This window comes from Hevea brasiliensis, unplaced genomic scaffold (assembly GCF_030052815.1).
Source record: "Hevea brasiliensis isolate MT/VB/25A 57/8 unplaced genomic scaffold, ASM3005281v1 Scaf24, whole genome shotgun sequence".
In the NCBI taxonomy this organism is placed as follows: domain Eukaryota; kingdom Viridiplantae; phylum Streptophyta; class Magnoliopsida; order Malpighiales; family Euphorbiaceae; genus Hevea; species Hevea brasiliensis.
In genome coordinates this window covers 137,105-146,113 of record NW_026614740.1, presented here as the reverse complement: position 1 = coordinate 146,113, position 9,009 = coordinate 137,105, and the positions used below count along the sequence as shown (strand labels likewise).

Below are 9,009 nucleotides of genomic sequence, written 5' to 3'. Positions count from 1 at the left end.
CACAGTCAACAAGATCATAAAAGTTTTTGCCATATCACCTACTACATCAGCAACAACATATTAAAAAAATAATATTTTTTACTACTTTTGTGCTTCCATATGTCCAATTTTGACTGGATCATAATAAATACTAAACTTTCAAATTAGCACAAAATTGACAAAAAAAAGTTTTGGTTATAATTACAAAAACAGGTAAAGTTTTGGATTTTTTTGAATATTAGGCAAAATAGAATAAAGAAAGAAAGCAAAGGAACATTGTAGCTAGAGAAAATAAAGGACGACATATCCATTTCTCTACATTCATGGGCTATTCCTATTTTGCTTCAAAACCTAATACCCTCCACACCAACAACAATAAGTATTCTTCACCAACATTCCTTGGAGCTCTTTCACTTCAAACCCCACTTGCCCATTATCCCCCTTCAAGTAAAGGTGATTCCGACCACCTTGTGTCTCTTACCTCCACCACTTTTGGCTCTCTCCTTCTCATTGAACCCATAAACTCCAAATTGAATTGAAAAATCCACTTGATCAACCCCGTTCACTACCCATGTTCATGAAGATCACTCATAAAACACAAGCCCCTACAGACCCTTGTGAGTCTTTTTCACCTAACTCTGTCATCTATACTTGGGAGCTCATCGATGGTCTCAAAGATGAGTTGGATTTCGAAATGGGTTAATCTTTGAAGCCAAATTCATCATTTTCTAATCATGCTATTCACATTAGCTCGAAATCTAATACTTTTTAGCATCTTGGTTTTGATGCTTCTGTTAAAAAGCTGCATGTTTCTTATGATTCTGTGAAATCTGAAGAAATAGATGTTCAGAACACATTTTCATTGTCAAAGCTGAAGGAGCGGAAGCATGTTGATTAGTTTATTAGAGCATTGAATTTCAAAATTTTTCTTCTAGGGTTACATGCATTATGCCACATCTCTTATGTGCCTAATTAATTTCAATGTTCAATTGCATATTAAAACACTTTTAATATGTATTAGGATCTATGTTTGCCATTCAAAATAGTGAATTAACAAATTAATTCATTTAAACCCTATTTTAAAAGAGAAGTTAGAGCACTAACCTCTTTGATGCACTATAAATGTAATTAGCACCTTTAGGAAGCACCTAGGACCCCAATTGTTGTCCCTCTAGCTTGTCCACACCAAGATCACCAATGGGCAGCCCCCAATTTGCTTCTCAAGCCTTTGCCAACTAATTATAAATTGGGTTTTTGCCTTTAGAGAGGTAGTATGTATGTATAGGACACTAGAAACAATTTCTAGCAATTTTAATTCAAAGGATTTTGGGCAATTCTCTTTGAATTGATGAGACAAGATGAAGAGGAGAGGGAGAGAGGTGTGCTGCCACACTTGAGAGAAAATAAGAGTGTGTTATATTTCATCTTTTCTTTTCTCTTTTATATAATTAGGTCATTAAGTCACTTAAACCCTATGCTACATGTCACTACCTCATTGCATCTTATTTTTAATTGACTCAATCACATTAAGTCAAGTGTCAAAGCTAGACTTAATCTTGACTTTGATCATCTTACATGATAAGAAGACAAATGGCAAGCTTATATGATGTCATGTGTCACCATCTCATGGTACCACATGTCACCATGTGAAATGACCAAATTACCCTTATGTTGTAATTTTGAGTTCTCAACCCAAAATCATTATTTCTCTTCTTCAAATCAATTTATATCAAATATAAATTAATTAATTAATCTCTATTAATTAATTTCTCACAATTAAATTCATATTTAAATACTTTAAATATAAATTTAACTTATGCTATAGATCCAATAACCCAGATTTGGTTTTAAGTCATGCTAGGGACTTTGCAATCTTATTGAAAATTAAACCTATTTAATTAATCAATTAAACTCTTTAATTAATTAATTAAATCACATTTTACTTGGTGATTATCTTATGTATGTGTGTGACTCACTAGGCTCATCACTAATTGGCAATGAGATATGATATTAACTCTTAATATCATCAGAACTCTTTCTTACCATAAATGATTTCTCTAAATCTTTTTAGGCATCTCATAGACCATGGTTAACACCTAGCATAGTGTGCCATGGCCACCCAATCAGTAATAAGGAATACCTTAAATGAACCTTAAATCATATGTTACCATGCACTAGAATCTCTGTGTTACAAAATCCCAATTCGAGCTGGAGTTATGGTTTATGTCAAACCCCATTTACTATGAATATTATGTTCTCTTTTAATTCTAGTTCTTGATTAATTAGATTTTCTTGTCAGAAACTCTTTTCTGACTAAATCTGTCTGTCCTAGCCAGGAACCTGAAATATCAAGAACAATTAAATGAACATAGGATTTTATCCCTATTTACTTAGGGCAACAAATTCTATCTTGATCAACACCTATCTCCATATATAACTAGTAGGAGCCAACACATGCCCATATACCCATCCACAGTATAAGTATAAAAGCAGTATCAAACTCAAACCATCTATATACAAGATAACTGTATTATCTCAGGTTTAAAGATTATATGCACTGATATGATATATGACAACGCATTGACAAGAGTAAACTCCATGTGCTTGTCATATGCGTCACTGGTTCGGCCTACTTATCATGTATAAGTGCCTATCATGTTTGTTATATGGCATGAGACTCACCATTCCATCTTATTTATATCTCATATAAATACCCTGGGAACAAACATGAATACAATCTTTCTAGATAAGTCATGTCCCGCGTGAAATATCCTCGATTGTGAACTAATTTGTGATACTTTGTGCTAGAAATATGGTCACTCATATTCTTAACAACTTAAGAATAGAATTTCTAACAAAATATCAAAGGACCTTTTCTATTACATATAAATATATTATGTAAACCAAAAAGTGAAATTGCCTTTTATTAATAAAATATGTACTAGATACATACTAAATGATATGTTCTAGGGCATACTACTAACAAAAGCCATTGTAAAAGCATTCATCAGAGGAATCATTTCTGTCAAAACTAGATCCCAATGTGGTCTCAAGTTACAGAAGTGCATTTTCATCTAGGAAATTGAGCTACACTAAAAAATCCAAAGGTGAAAGATCAATGGGTTCTAGTCACATGAATTCTTTACCAATCCACTGTTAGTAGTATGGCCTAGAGCATAACTTATAATTTGTATCTTGTAAATATTAATTCCTATTTAATGGCATATATCTTTTCTTTTAATTTAAATTATTTAAATTTAATTGAAAATATCCTTTAACAGCTTGTTAGATGTTTCATTCTTAAGATGTTAAGAATATGAATGACAGAACATTCTAGTACAAGTATTATAATTTTTGCTTCATAGTCTAAGATACTTCATTGGATATGATTTATCCGTATAGACTGTCACCTCGGTTTGTATTCATGGATTAGTATGAGATATTAATAAGATGGAATTGTGAGTCTCATACCATATAAGATAAGTAGGCTAAACCAATGACATTATGATGATATGTACATGGAGTTTACTCTTGCCAATACATTATCATCTAGATCATAATAATGTATATAATTTCTTGACCTGAGATGACACAGTTATTTTGTATATAGGTTGTTTGAGTTTGATACCACTTACATACTTGTACTGGGTATGACTGTAAGAGCGTGTGTTGGCTCCAACTAGTTATATATGGAAATAGGTGATAAGTCAAGATAAAATTCGTTGCCTTAAGTAAATAGGGATAAAATCTTATGTCTATCTCAATTGTTCTTGATAAATAAAGTTCTTGGCCAGGACAAATAGAATAATTCAAAAAAGAGTTTCTAATTGAAGAGTTTTGTTAATTAAGAATTGGAATTAAGATAAGAAAATAGGATTCTAAGCAATTAGGATTTGATATAAACTATGACCCTAGCTAGAATTGGAATTATGTAACGGAGAGATTTTAGTACATGGTATGTATGATCAAGGTTCATAAGTTATATATAAATTAATTCATCACTAGTTGGGTAGTCTTGGTACACTATCCTAAGTGTCAACAATGATTTATGAGAACTAAGAGTGGTATGGAAATTTCACTCTAAGTGTGAAATAGTTCTAATAATAATATTAAAGAATTAATATTATTCTCATTGCTAATTAGTAATGAACCTAGAAAGTCACACACAATAAGAATAATATGATCAAAGCATAATTAATTTGATTAATTAATTAAATGGTTAATTAATTAAATTAATGTTTTAGTTTGCAAAAGATTACAAAGTCTCTAGTATGACTTGAAACTAAATTTATCAATGGAAGTATTCAAGTTAATTGTTTAAAGTGTTTAAATATAAACTTGATTAATTAATTATAAGGTAAGAGATTTTAATTTATTTAAAATGACTTGGGAAGTCATAGGAGAGAGAAAATTAATAGTTAATTAGTATTTTACATAATACTAATTAATTAAGGTTTTCATTTCCTAAATTAAGTTAACTTCACAGGTGGCCAAATCAAAATTAGAAAACACATCTAATTGGAGAATTAGATGTGGACACTTGTAAAGGAGGTACTGATTAGTGGTCAACTACTAATTGACCTTAATGGGAATTAAATATCTCTAATAGTTAAATAATGAAAGATTAAGCTAGTTAATCTCTTCTTCTTCTCCATTTTTCTATCAAGCCAAGTTCTCTATCCTTTTTCTTTGTGATTAATTCAAAAGAAATTTGAAGTTGTCACTCTTGAATTAAAGATAGAGAAATTGTTTCTCTATGCTTCCATAAGCTTAAAATAAAGAAAAACCTTAAACTTCATCTTTGTGTAAGCTTGATCAAGACAAGGAGAGAAAGCACAAAGGAGTTTTGGTTGAATCCTGGGGCTTTGGTCATCTTGTTCGTGTGGACGGACTAGAAGATCAACTTTTGACGATCTAAGCTTTCCGGAGTGGGTGTTGAACGTGATTCTGTGCCTGTACGGGTAAAGTCTTTATTTTGTCTTAATGATTTTAAGGTTTAAGGTTTCTAATGGCTAATAGGCTTTCTAGCAATTGAGTTACAAGTGTTGTAACTAAAATATGGATTTTCGCAATAGTACAAACAACTTACATGTTGCATGACAAATTAGAGTTTAAATTTTTTAAAATTGCTAATTTTGCACCCTTAGTGCTATTTTTCTTTCACCCACTACAATGGGTTCCTTTCGCAAAACACAAAGGATAAAATTGTTTTGTATTTCACAAGTTTGAGAGGATATAGAAAGACTCATGAAGATTGCTATGCAGTTAGGCTGATATTCAGGGGTTTTCGATTTCCGGTGGATGAAAAAGACTTTTGAATGGACTCTTCATACAGAAAGGAGTTGCAGAGTGTGCTTAAAGAGAAAGCAATGAACTTGCTACAAGTGTTTATCAGGGGGAAGCATATTGGCGGAGTGGAGGAGGTCAGGCAGCTGAATGAAACAGGTGAATTAGCAAAGCCTTTAGAAGGGCTCTTGTTAGAGATCCTAAGTTGGTCTGTGAGAGTTGTGGGGATGCAAGATTTTTGCCATGTCCAAATTGTCATGGCAGTAGGGAGGTGTTTGATGAGGAGGAGCAGCTGAGGATATGGTTTGATTCGCTGCCCTGGTTTGCTGCAGCTCATGACACTATGCATATTTTGCACAATTTTGGTGCTAGCTACTTCTTGATCTTGAAGGAATTCTAAAGACTGCTACTGCTTATTTCAATATTTATGCTTGATTATTTTTGTTATTTATACTTGAGTTTGTTACTATTTTTTTCCCTACCACTTGTCTGGAAGGAAATGAGAGTGTTCTTGTAGTGTATACAGGTGGAAGTTTCTTGGGAGCGGACAGTAAAGAAGATTACTGCAGCTGCTGCTGCTGTTGTTTGCTTTTTACTTTTTTTTTTTTTCTTTCAATTTTTTTTTATTTTGAAAATTATTATTATTATTTTCCCGAAAATCAAATTGTGATTTTTTAACAGGCCCTAAGGCTAAAAGTTACATTATCTAACAAGGCTTAAAGTTACATTATTTAACAACGCTTAAAGTTACAAGCAAACTTCAAGGCCAAAAAAAAAAAAAAAAACCCAACTAGCTTAAAGGAGATCCAAGCCCTCAACTCAGCAAGGCCTAAGCCCTTAACACAACCAGAGATAGATACTTGGATGCCCAACCTGGAGAAGCTAGTGCAGCACAAGGAGTCGGGTAAGAGGACCCGACCCACAACAGGCTGCTGCAGTCAGTCCTCACCGTGTGAATTCTTCAGAGAGGAGGGCCAACCATTAACAAAGCACAAAACCTAAGGCCATAGACAAGAGGGAGTCATAGATCAGCTCGGAAAGTGTCTAATGAAATTGCTAAACAATTCATTATTTTCTTCACAATTTTTATTTTTTTATAATTTTATTTTCTTAATATTTAAGTCTAAATCTTATGTTTAAATTAAAATTAAATTTATTAAAATATTTAATATATAAATAATTACCAATTTTAAGTTTTACAATTTATATTTTCCTAAAAAAGTTTTAAAATATTATATTATTACAATTTTAAACAAACTAAAATATTCTCATAATTTTATATTTTTTTTAACAAATATTAATTAATATAAACTAAATATTAAAATAAAATTCTAATAAAATTGTGTTTTATGTATATTTAAGGTTTTTTATAAGTTTTAAAATTTTCTTATCACTTAAATAATGTAAACCTATTAAAATAATTTTTATAAATTTATATTATCTAAGAATGATATTAATTAGCACAAATTAAATATAAAAAATAAAATTATAATGAAATTATAAAAATGGTAGGAATAGTATTTTTTTCCCAACTTTTATTCTTTTTATAATTTTATTTTTCTAATGTTTCTATACATTATACAAAAGTTTAAGTCCTACAACTAAATTAAAATTAATATATCAAAATATTTAATTTATAAATATTACAAATTTCAAATTTTCACAAAAATTTTTTAAATATAATATATTAGTATGATTATTATAATTTTTTTATATCTTTATTCTTTTTAGTATTGAAGATAGAGGAGTGCATGATATTTATTATTTTAAATTAAATTAAAAAATTAAATTGAAAAAATTGATAATAGAAAAGGTAAAATATACCAAATTAAATTTATTATATGTTTTGACAAAATTATAATTATTTATCAATAATTAAATTTGAAACCATATTATATTAAATCCTACAAAATTCTTTCGGATAAAAGAATTAAAACTAAAATTATATATACGTATATATTTCATAATTTTTAATATATTATATAATTTTAATATATATAATTAAATAAATTAAATATATTGTATATTTAAAATAATAAATATATAGTTTAATAATATATTTTTTTTATTTGATGTTGAGTAATGAACGTACTTCCAAAAAATATGTTTTATGACGCTATTATCGAAACACAACTTTATAATTATTTTATTATATATACTAAAATAAAAAGAATTAACACTTCTTTTAATGGCGCCACTTTTTTTTTTTTTTTTAAATTCAGAATTATAAGCACATTCTAAAAAAAGTTATGCTACCATTTTGACTGTTTAAGGACCTAGTAATTAGAGGTACTATTGCTATACCATTTTTTTATTTAATTTTTATATTTTTTAATATTAAATTATTTAATCATAAAAGTAATTTATCCAAAGCGATATAATATATAAAGTTTCCATGTTAACAATAATTTTTTTTATTGCATGTTTTAGTTTTTTAAAAAAAATTTTAATCCATGTATCTCTTATTACAATTCAAGTTTGAAGCCTGACAATTTTTGAAAATAATTTTAATACCATTGAGATAAATTTATTTAAGTTTTTTAATTTTAAATTATTGAGATATTTTATTTTATTAGTATTTTCTTTTTTTTTTCTTTCTTTCAATTGGTTGAGTCCTCCCAATTTTTATTTTTTTTTACAATAACTAATTTGAAAATTTTTATCTCAATTAATTGATTTTACTATTAAATGATTCTTAATCACTATATATTATTTTTTAATAAAAATATTTAATCTTTTTAGAGCAAAAATGACTTCATTTATAATAAAATACATTTTACTTAATAAATTAAAATTATAAAGTAAAATAAATAAAAATAATACACTATAATGAATATGAAAATAAAGACATAATTATTTTCTATTAAAAAAATTATTCCTAATTATTCATCATAACTTATTAATTTATAAAACTGTAACACTATAATTTTTTTTCATACTATATATGTATATATTATGCATGTGTCTGAAAAAGAAATAGCTAAGTGATTTTTACTATATGTTATAAATAATAATTTTATTTGAAATATATACGTATAAAATAATTTATTTAATAATAATAATAATAATATAAAAATTTTGATAATAAATAATTTTACCCCCAATATTATGCGGTTATTATAACTTGTGTTTTACTAAATCAGACAGCACTTTTATTGTTACTAGTTTTTATTTTTTTTTTCTAAATGTGCGATATATGTTGTTAATACTTGTGATTAATTTCTTTTCCTGTAATTATCTGTATCTGACATAATATTATAATAATATATTTATTTTTAATAGTTAATTAAATTTATTCATTTATTGTCCATAACTATATTTTACTACTAATTAAAACTAATTTATATTTTTAAACTTTTTGTATATTTAATTTTTTTTTATTTTTTTTAAATCATCCTATTTGAATCTACTATTTACATAGTTTAGAATTTTTAAATTAAATTTAATCATACAGTTTTAATTAATCCATGATAATTATATAATTAATACTTTCAAATAGTAAATTATTTTTTTTTATCCTTATCATATTTCCCTCTCAGTTTTACACGTTATTATACTCATTATATATGCTCATAATTTAATTTTTATATATAATGTCATGTTAATTTTTTATATATATAATGTAATATTTCATAGGACTACAAATATTATGTTTAATTACTCAAATTAAAATATAAATTTTAATGTTATTTTAATTAATTATACAAATAAAATATTTATTAATTTAAAATTTATTATAATTTT

The 9,009-nt window shown here is 27.2% G+C and overlaps 1 pseudogene; it reads left to right on the top strand.

Moving 5' to 3' along the window:
* Positions 1-302: 302 nt before the first annotated feature.
* On the top strand, positions 303-5,665 carry LOC131168989 (uncharacterized protein At5g39865-like; annotated as a pseudogene).
* Positions 5,666-9,009: the final 3,344 nt, after the last annotated feature.